Genomic DNA, 9,497 nt, shown 5'->3' on the forward strand with positions numbered 1-9,497 from the left:
TGTAATGGCTGGGAATCAAACCCATGTCAACTGCTTGAAAAGCAATCATGCTTACCACTGCACCACCATCACAAAACTGAAAACTAGCTTTGATAAACCGCACAGTAATCCTGCAGCTTTTTCTGAAGCAGTTTTTGTTCCTTCTGATGCAATTCGACAGATTTGATGAAAAGTAACATCACATGTCATGCAAGATAGACAGATAAAAGAAAGCATCGAAGGAACCAGCTAAAAATTGCAATATTTTGGTCACAATTAAATGAATTCCAGATTCACACAAAGTATGTCAAGTGTCAGCTGGGGATTCCTTCAACATTCTTCCCATCTTGTCTGCCTCTGCCCTCTCAGGGAGCAATTCCCCAGAATTTAACTGGAAAAGACTCACTGATGTTAAAGAATTTGAAACACTGCTGCTTGACTTGCAGGGCCTGAGCGCAGCTCCGACATTGATGTCTTTGGTGATTGACAGCTCATAGTATGAATTCAGGTAGTACAGTAGCCAGTACATTATGACAGATTGATGACACGTAGACTTTGCATTGTTAGCATTCGTACATGACCCTTTGAAAACAGGTTGCTCAACAAAATCCATGAGATGCTGCTGGAAGAACTGCTTGCAACCAGAGTCATCAGAGGTTCATTTCATCCTCAAGTTGAAATTGACAAATGTGATGGCTGGGCATCGAATGCAGGTCAACTGCTTGAAAGGCAACCATGCTTACCATTGCACCACCATCACACAACTGAAAGCAAACTTTGATTAACCAAACCGCACAGTAATCCTTCAGCTTTTCCAGAAGCAGTTTTTATTCCTTCTGATGCAATTCGACAGATTTGATAAAAGTAACATCACATGTAATGCAAGATAGACAGATAAAAGAAAGCATCGAAGGAACCAGCTAAAAATTGCAATATTTTGGTCACAATTAAATGAATTCCAGATTCACACAACGTATATCAAGTGTCAACTGGGGATTTCTTCAACATTATTCCCATCTTGTCTGCCTCTGCACTCTCAGGGAGCAATTCCCCAGAATTTAACTGGAAATGACTCACTGATGTTGTTCAAGAATTTGAAACACTGCTGCTTGACTTGCAGGGCCTGAGCCCAGCTCCGACACTGATGTCTTTGGTGATTGACAGCTCATACTATGAATTCGGGTAGCACTGCAGCCAGGACATTATGACAGATTGATGACACGTAGACTTTGCATTGCAAGCATTCGTACATGACCCTTTGAAAACAGGTTGCTCTTCAAAATCCTTGAGATGCTGCTGTCAGAACTGCTTGCAACCAGAGTCATCAGAGGTTCATTTCATCCTCAAGTATAAATTGACGGCTGGGAATTTAACCCAGGTCAACCGCTTGCAAGGCAACCATGCTTACCACTGCACCACCATCACACAACTGAAAGCAAATTTTGATAAACCAAACCGCACAGTAATCCTGCAGCTTTTTCTGAAGCAGTTTTTGTTCCTTCCGATGGAATTCGACAGATTTGATGAAATGTAACATCACATGTAATGCAAGACAGACAGATAAAAGAAAGCATCGAAGGAACCAGCTAAAAATTGCAATATTTTGGTCACAATTAAATGAATTCCAGATTCACACAATGTATGTCAAGTGTCAACTGGGGATTCCTTCAACATTCTTCCCATTTTGTCTGCCTCTGCCCTCTCAGGGAGCAATTCCCCAGAATTTAACTGGAAAAGACTCACTGATGTTGTTAAAGAATTTGAAACACTGCTGCTTGACTTGCAGAACCTGAGCCCAGCTCCGACATTGATGTCTTTGGTGATTGACAGCTCATAGTATGAATTCAGGTAGCACTGTTGCCAGTACATTATGACAGATTGATGACATGTAGACTTTGCATTGTTAGCATTCGTACATGACTCTTTGAAAACAGGTTGCTCAACAAAATCCATGACATGCTGCTGGAAGAACTGCTTGCAACCAGAGTCATCAGAGGTTCATTGCATCCTCAAGTCAAAATTTACAAATGTGATGGCTGTGTATCAAACCCAGGTCAACTGCTTGGAAGGCAACCATGCTTACCACTGCATCACCATCACATAATTGAAAGCTAACTTTGATAAATTCCACAGTAATCCTGCAGCTTTTTCTGATGCAGTTTTTGTTCCTTCTGATGCAATTCGACAGATTTGATGAAAGGTTACATCACATCACATGTAATGCAAGACAGACAGATAAAAGAAAGCATCAAAGGAACCAGCTAAAAATTGCAATATTTTGGTCACAATTAAATGAATTCCAGATTCACACAATGTATGTCAAGTGTCAACTGGGGATTCCTTCATCATTCTTCCCATTTTGTCTGCCTCTGCCCTCTCAGGGAGCAATTCCCCAGAATTTAACTGGACATGACTCACTGATGTTGTTAAAGAATTTGAAACACTGCTGCTTGACTTGCAGGGCCTGAACCCAGCTCTGACATTGTTGGCTTTGGTGATTGACAGCTCAGAGTATGAATTCAGGTAGCACTGTCGCCAGTACATTATAACAGATTGATGACACATAGACTTTGCATTGCAAGCATTCGTACATGACCCATTGAAAACAGGTTGCTCAACAAAATCTTTGAGATGCTGCTGTAAGAACTGTTTGCAACCAGATTCATCAGAGGTTCATTTCATCCTCAAGTAAAAATTGACAAATGTGATGGCTGTGAATCGACGCCAGGTCAACTGCTTGGAAAGCAACGATGCTTACCACTGCACCACCATCACATAACTGAATGCAAGTTTTGATAAACCGCACAGCAATCCTGCAGCTTTTTCTGAAGCAGTTTTTGTTCCTACTGATGCAATTCGACAGATTTGATGAAAGGTAACATCACATGTGATGCAATATAGACAGGTAAAAGGAAGCATCGAAGGAACCAGCTAAAAATTGCAATATTTTGGTCACAATTAATGAATTTCAGATTCATACAATGTATGTCAAGTGTCAACTGGGGATTCCTTCAACATTCTTCCCATCTTGTCTGCCTCTGCCCTCTCAGGGAGCAATTCCCCAGAATTTTACTGGAAATGCCTCACTGATGTTGTTAAAGAATTTGAAACACTGCTGCTTGACTTGCAGGGCCTGAGCCCAGCTTTGACATTGATGTCTTCGGTCATTGACAGCTTAGGTCATTGACAGCTCATACTATGAATTCGGGGAGCACTGCAGCCAGTACATTATGACAGATTGATGTCACGTAGACTTTGCATTGCAAGCATTCGGACATGACCCTTTGAAAACAGGTTGCTCAAAAAATATTTGAAATGCTGCTGTAATAACTGCTTGCAATCAAAGTCATCAGAAATTTATTTCATCCTCAAGTAGAAATTGACAGATGTAATGGCTGGGAATCAAACCCATGTCAACTGCTTGCAAAGCAATCATGCTTACCACTGCACCACCATCACAAAACTGAAAACTAGCTTTGATAAACCGCACAGTAATCCTGCAGCTTTTTCTGAAGCAGTTTTTGTTCCTTCTGATGCAATTCGACAGATTTGATGAAAAGTAACATCACATGTCATGCAAGATAGACAGATAAAAGAAAGCATCGAAGGAACCAGCTAAAAATTGCAATATTTTGGTCACAATTAATGAATTTCAGATTCATACAATGTATGTCAAGTGTCAACTGGGGATTCCTTCAACATTCTTCCCATCTTGTCTGCCTCTGCCCTCTCAGGGAGCAATTCCCCAGAATTTTACTGGAAATGCCTCACTGATGTTGTTAAAGAATTTGAAACACTGCTGCTTGACTTGCAGGGCCTGAGCCCAGCTTTGACATTGATGTCTTCGGTCATTGACAGCTTAGGTCATTGACAGCTCATACTATGAATTCGGGGAGCACTGCAGCCAGTACATTATGACAGATTGATGTCACGTAGACTTTGCATTGCAAGCATTCGGACATGACCCTTTGAAAACAGGTTGCTCAACAAAATCTTTGAAATGCTGCTGTAATAACTGCTTGCAATCAAAGTCATCAGAAATTTATTTCATCCTCAAGTAGAAATTGACAAATGTGATGGCTGGGCATCGAATGCAGGTCAACTGCTTGAAAGGCAACCATGCTTACCATTGCACCACCATCACACAACTGAAAGCAAACTTTGATCAACCAAACCGCAGAGTAATCCTTCAGCTTTTCCAGAAGCAGTTTTTGTTCCTTCTGATGCAATTCGACAGATTTGATGAAAGGTAACATCACATGTAATGCAAGATAGACAGATAAAAGAAAGCATCGAAGGAACCAGCTAAAAATTGCAATATTTTGGTGACAATTAAATGAATTCCAGATTCACACAACGTACGTCAAGTGTCAACTGGGGATTCCTTCAACATTATTCCCATTTTGTCTGCCTCTGCACTCTCAGGGAGCAATTCCCCAGAATTTAACTGGAAATGACTCACTGATGTTGTTAAAGAATTTGAAACACTGCTGCTTAACTTGCAGGGCCTGAGCCCAGCTCTGACATTGATGATTGACAGCTAATAGTAGGAATTCAGGGAGCACTGCAGCCAGTACATTATGACAGATTGGTGACACATAGACTTTGCATTGCAAGCATTCGGATGTGACGCTTTTTCTCAACAAAATCCTTGAGATGCTGCTGTAAGAACTGCTTGCAACCAGAGTCATCAGAGGTTCATTTCATCCTCAAGTACAAGTTGACAAATGTGATGGCTGGGTATCGAACCCAGATCAACTGCTTGGAAGGCAACCATGCTTACCACTGCATCACCATCACACAACTGAAAACAAGTTTTGATAAACCGCACAGTAATCCTGCAGCTTTTTCTGAAGTAGTTTTTGTTCCTTCTGATGCAATTCGACAGATTTGATGAAAGGTAACATCACATGTAATGCAAGATAGACAGATAAAAGAAAGCATCGAAGGAACCAGCTAAAAATTGCAATATTTTGGTGACAATTAAATGAATTCCAGATTCACACAACGTACGTCAAGTGTCAACTGGGGATTCCTTCAACATTATTCCCATTTTGTCTGCCTCTGCACTCTCAGGGAGCAATTCCCCAGAATTTAACTGGAAATGACTCACTGATGTTGTTAAAGAATTTGAAACACTGCTGCTTAACTTGCAGGGCCTGAGCCCAGCTCTGACATTGATGATTGACAGCTCATAGTAGGAATTCAGGGAGCACTGCAGCCAGTACATTATGACAGATTGGTGACACATAGACTTTGCATTGCAAGCATTCGGATGTGACGCTTTTTCTCAACAAAATCCTTGAGATGCTGCTGTAAGAACTGCTTGCAACCAGAGTCATCAGAGGTTCATTTCATCCTCAAGTACAAGTTGACAAATGTGATGGCTGGGTATCGAACCCAGATCAACTGCTTGGAAGGCAACCATGCTTACCACTGCATCACCATCACACAACTGAAAACAAGTTTTGATAAACCGCACAGTAATCCTGCAGCTTTTTCTGAAGTAGTTTTTGTTCCTTCTGATGCAATTCGACAGATTTGATGAAAGGTAACATCACATGTAATGCAAGATAGACAGATAAAAGAAAGCATCAAAGGAACCAGCTAAAAATTGCAATATTTTGGTCACAATTAAGTGAATTCCAGATTCACACAATGTATGTCAAGTGTCAACTGGGGATTCCTTCAACATTCTTCCCATCTTGTCTGCCTCTGCCTCTCAGGGAGCAATTCCCCAGAATTTAACTGGAAATACCTCACTGATGTTGTTAAAGAATTTGAAACACTGCTGCTTGACTTGCAGGGCCTGAGCCCAGCTCCGACATTGATGTCCTTGGTCATTGACAGCTCATACTATGAATTCGGGTCGCACTGCAGCCAGTACATTATGACATCTTGATGACGCGTCGACTTTGCATTGCAAGCATTTGTACATGACAGTTTGAAAACAGGTTGCTCATCAAAATCCTTGAGATGCTGCTGTCAGAACAGCTTGCAACCAGAGTCAAATTTCATCCTCAAGTAGAAATTGACAGCTGGGAATTGAACCCAGGTCCACTGCTTGGAAGAAAACCATGCTTACCACTGCACCACCATCACACACCTGGAAGCAAATTTTGATAAACCGCACAGTAATCCTGCAACTTTTTCTGAAGCAGTTTTTGTTCCTTCCGATGCAATTCGACAGATTTGATGAAAGGTAACATCACATGTAATGCAAGACAGACAGATAAAAGAAAGCATCGAAGGAACCAGCTAAAAATTGCAATATTTTGGTCACAATTAAATGAATTCCAGATTCACACAATATATGTCAAGTGTCAACTGGGGATTCCTTCAACATTCTTCCCATTTTGTCTGCCTCTGCCCTCTCAGGGAGCAATTCCCCAGAATTTAACTGGAAATGACTCACTGATGTTGTTAAAGAATTTGAAACACTGCTGCTTGACTTGCAGAACCTGAGCCCAGCTCCGACATTGATGTCTTTGGTGATTGACAGCTCATAGTATGAATTCAGGTAGCACTGTTGCCAGTACATTATGACAGATTGATGACATGTAGACTTTGCATTGTTAGCATTCGTACATGACCCTTTGAAAACAGGTTGCTCAACAAAATCCATGAGATGCTGCTGGAAGAACTGCTTGCAACCAGAGTCATCAGAGGTTCATTGCATCCTCAGGTCAAAATTTACAAATGTGATGGCTGTTTATCAAACCCAGGTCAACTGCTTTGAAGGCAACCATGCTTACCACTGCATCACCATCACATAATTGAAAGCTAACTTTGATAAACCGCACAGTAATCCTGCAGCTTTTTCTGATGCAGTTTTTGTTCTTTCTGATGCAATTCGACAGATTTGATGAAAGGTTACATCACATGTAATGCAAGACAGACAGATAAAAGAAAGCATCAAAGGAACCACCTAAAAATTGCAATATTTTGGTCACAATTAAATGAATTCCAGATTCACACAATGTATGTCAAGTGTCAACTGGGGATTCCTTCAACATTCTTCCCATTTTGTCTGCCTCTGCCCTCTCAGGGAGCAATTCCCCAGAATTTAACTGGAAAAGACTCACTGATGTTGTTAAAGAATTTGAAACACTGCTGCTTGACTTGCAGCACCTGAGCCCAGCTCCGACATTGATGTCTTTGGTGATTGACAGCTCATAGTATGAATTCAGGTAGCACTGTTGCCAGTACATTATGACAGATTGATGACATGTAGACTTTGCATTGTTAGCATTCGTACATGACCCTTTGAAAACAGGTTGCTCAACAAAATCCATGAGATGCTGCTGGAAGAACTGCTTGCAACCAGAGTCATCAGAGGTTCATTGCATCCTCAGGTCAAAATTTACAAATGTGATGGCTGTGTATCAAACCCAGGTCAACTGCTTGGAAGGCAACCATGCTTACCACTGCATCACCATCACATAATTGAAAGCTAACTTTGATAAACCACACAGTAATCCTGCAGCTTTTTCTGATGCAGTTTTTGTTCCTTCTGATGCAATTCGACAGATTTGATGAAAGGTTACATCACATGTAATGCAAGACAGACAGATAAAAGAAAGCATCAAAGGAACCAGCTAAAAATTGCAATATTTTGGTCACAATTAAATGAATTCCAGATTCACACAATGTATGTCAAGTGTCAACTGGGGATTCCTTCAACATTCTTCCCATTTTGTCTGCCTCTGCCCTCTCAGGGAGCAATTCCCCAGAATTTAACTGGACATGACTCACTGATGTTGTTAAAGAATTTGAAACACTGCTGCTTGACTTGCAGGGCCTGAGCCCAGCTCTGAAATTGTTGTCTTTGGTGATTGACAACTCAGAGTATGAATTCAGGTAGCACTGTCGCCAGTACATTATGACAGATTGATGACACATAGACTTTGCATTGCAAGCATTCGTACATGACCCATTGAAAACAGGTTGCTCAACAAAATCTTTGAGATGCTGCTGTAAGAACTGTTTGCAACCAGAGTCATCAGAGGTTCATTTCATCCTCAAGTAAAAATTGACAAATGTGATGGCTGTGAATCGACGCCAGGTCAACTGCTTGGAAAACAACCATGCTTACCACTGCACCACCATCACACAACTGAATGCAAGTTTTGATAAACCACACAGTAATCCTGCAGCTTTTTCTGAAGCAGTTTTTGTTCCTACTGATGCAATTCGACAGATTTGATGAAAGATAACATCACATGTAATGCAAGATAGACAGGTAAAAGAAAGCATCGAAGGAACCAGCTAAAAATTGCAATATTTTGGTCACAATTAAATGAATTTCAGATTCATACAATTTGTGTCAAGTGTCAACTGGGGATTCCTTCAACATTCTTCCCATTTTTTCTGCCTCTGCCCTCTCAGGGAGCAATTCCCCAAAATTTAACTGCAAATGAGTCACTGATGTTGTTAAAGAATTTGAAACACTGCTGCTTGACTTGCAGGGCCTGAGCCCAGCTCTGACATTGATGACTTTGGTGATTGACAGCTCATAGTAGGAATTCATGGAGCACTGTAGCCAGTACATTATGACAGATTGATGACACATAGACTTTGCATTGTAAGCATTCGTACATGACCCTTTGAAAACAGGTTGCTCAACAAAATCTTTGAAATGCTGCAAGAACTGCTTGCAACCAAAGTCATCAGAAATTAATTTCATCCTCAAGTTGAAATTGATAGATGCAATGGCTGGGAATCGAACCCATGTCAACTGCTTGAAAAGCAATCCTGCTTACCACTGCACCACCATCACAAAAATGAAAACTAACTTGAAATAAACCGCACAGTAAACCTGCAGTTTTTTCTGAAGCAGTTTTTGTTCCTTCTGATGCAATTCGACAGATTTGATGAAAGGTATCATCACATGTCATGCAAGATAGACAGATAAAAGAAAGCATCGAAGGAACCAGCTAAAAATTGCAATATTTTGCTCACAATTAAATCGAATTACTGATTCGCACAATGTATGTCAAGTGTCAACTGGGGATTCCTTCAACATTCTTCCCATTTTGTCTGCCTCTGCCCTCTCAGGGAGCAATTCCCCAGAATTTAACTGGAAATGACTCACTGATGTTGTTAAAGAATTTGAAACACTGCTGCTTGACTTGCAGGGCCTGAGCCCAGCTCTGACATTGTTGGCTTTGGTGATTGACAGCTCATAGTATGAATTAAGTTAGCACTGTTGCCAGTACATTATGACAGATTGATGACACATAAACTTTGCATTGCAAGCATTCGTACATGACCCTTTGAAAACAGGTTGCTCAACAAAATCTTTGAAATGCTGCTGTAATAACTGCTTGCAACCAAAGTCATCAGAAATTCATTTCATCCTCAAGTAGAAATTGACAAATGTGATGGCTGTGTAAATGTAGATTCTTTTCTCTCAATCTGGTTCAGTAAAATTACTGAGTCGAATACCTATTGTGCTTTAAACAAAGCAGACTTTATTTTACCGGCCGGCAAGACTTATCTGACAGAAGATATACTCT

At 40.8% G+C, this 9,497-nt stretch overlaps 4 non-coding genes across 4 annotated transcripts; all 4 read right to left on the reverse strand.

Annotated features, from left to right (window-relative positions):
* On the reverse strand, window positions 1-72 carry trnae-uuc (transfer RNA glutamic acid (anticodon UUC)). The gene has a single exon. It is a non-coding gene; the product is annotated as a tRNA-Glu (tRNA).
* A 3,294-nt stretch (window positions 73-3,366) lies between these two features.
* Window positions 3,367-3,438, reverse strand: trnaa-ugc (transfer RNA alanine (anticodon UGC)). The gene has a single exon. It is a non-coding gene; the product is annotated as a tRNA-Ala (tRNA).
* Window positions 3,439-4,707: 1,269 nt separating this feature from the next.
* Window positions 4,708-4,779, reverse strand: trnag-ucc (transfer RNA glycine (anticodon UCC)). The gene has a single exon. It is a non-coding gene; the product is annotated as a tRNA-Gly (tRNA).
* A 579-nt stretch (window positions 4,780-5,358) lies between these two features.
* trnag-ucc (transfer RNA glycine (anticodon UCC)) lies at window positions 5,359-5,430 on the reverse strand. The gene has a single exon. It is a non-coding gene; the product is annotated as a tRNA-Gly (tRNA).
* Between the last annotated feature and the right edge of the window lie 4,067 nt (window positions 5,431-9,497).

The sequence above is a fragment of the Pristiophorus japonicus genome, chromosome 19 (genome assembly GCF_044704955.1).
Source record: "Pristiophorus japonicus isolate sPriJap1 chromosome 19, sPriJap1.hap1, whole genome shotgun sequence".
In the NCBI taxonomy this organism is placed as follows: domain Eukaryota; kingdom Metazoa; phylum Chordata; class Chondrichthyes; family Pristiophoridae; genus Pristiophorus; species Pristiophorus japonicus.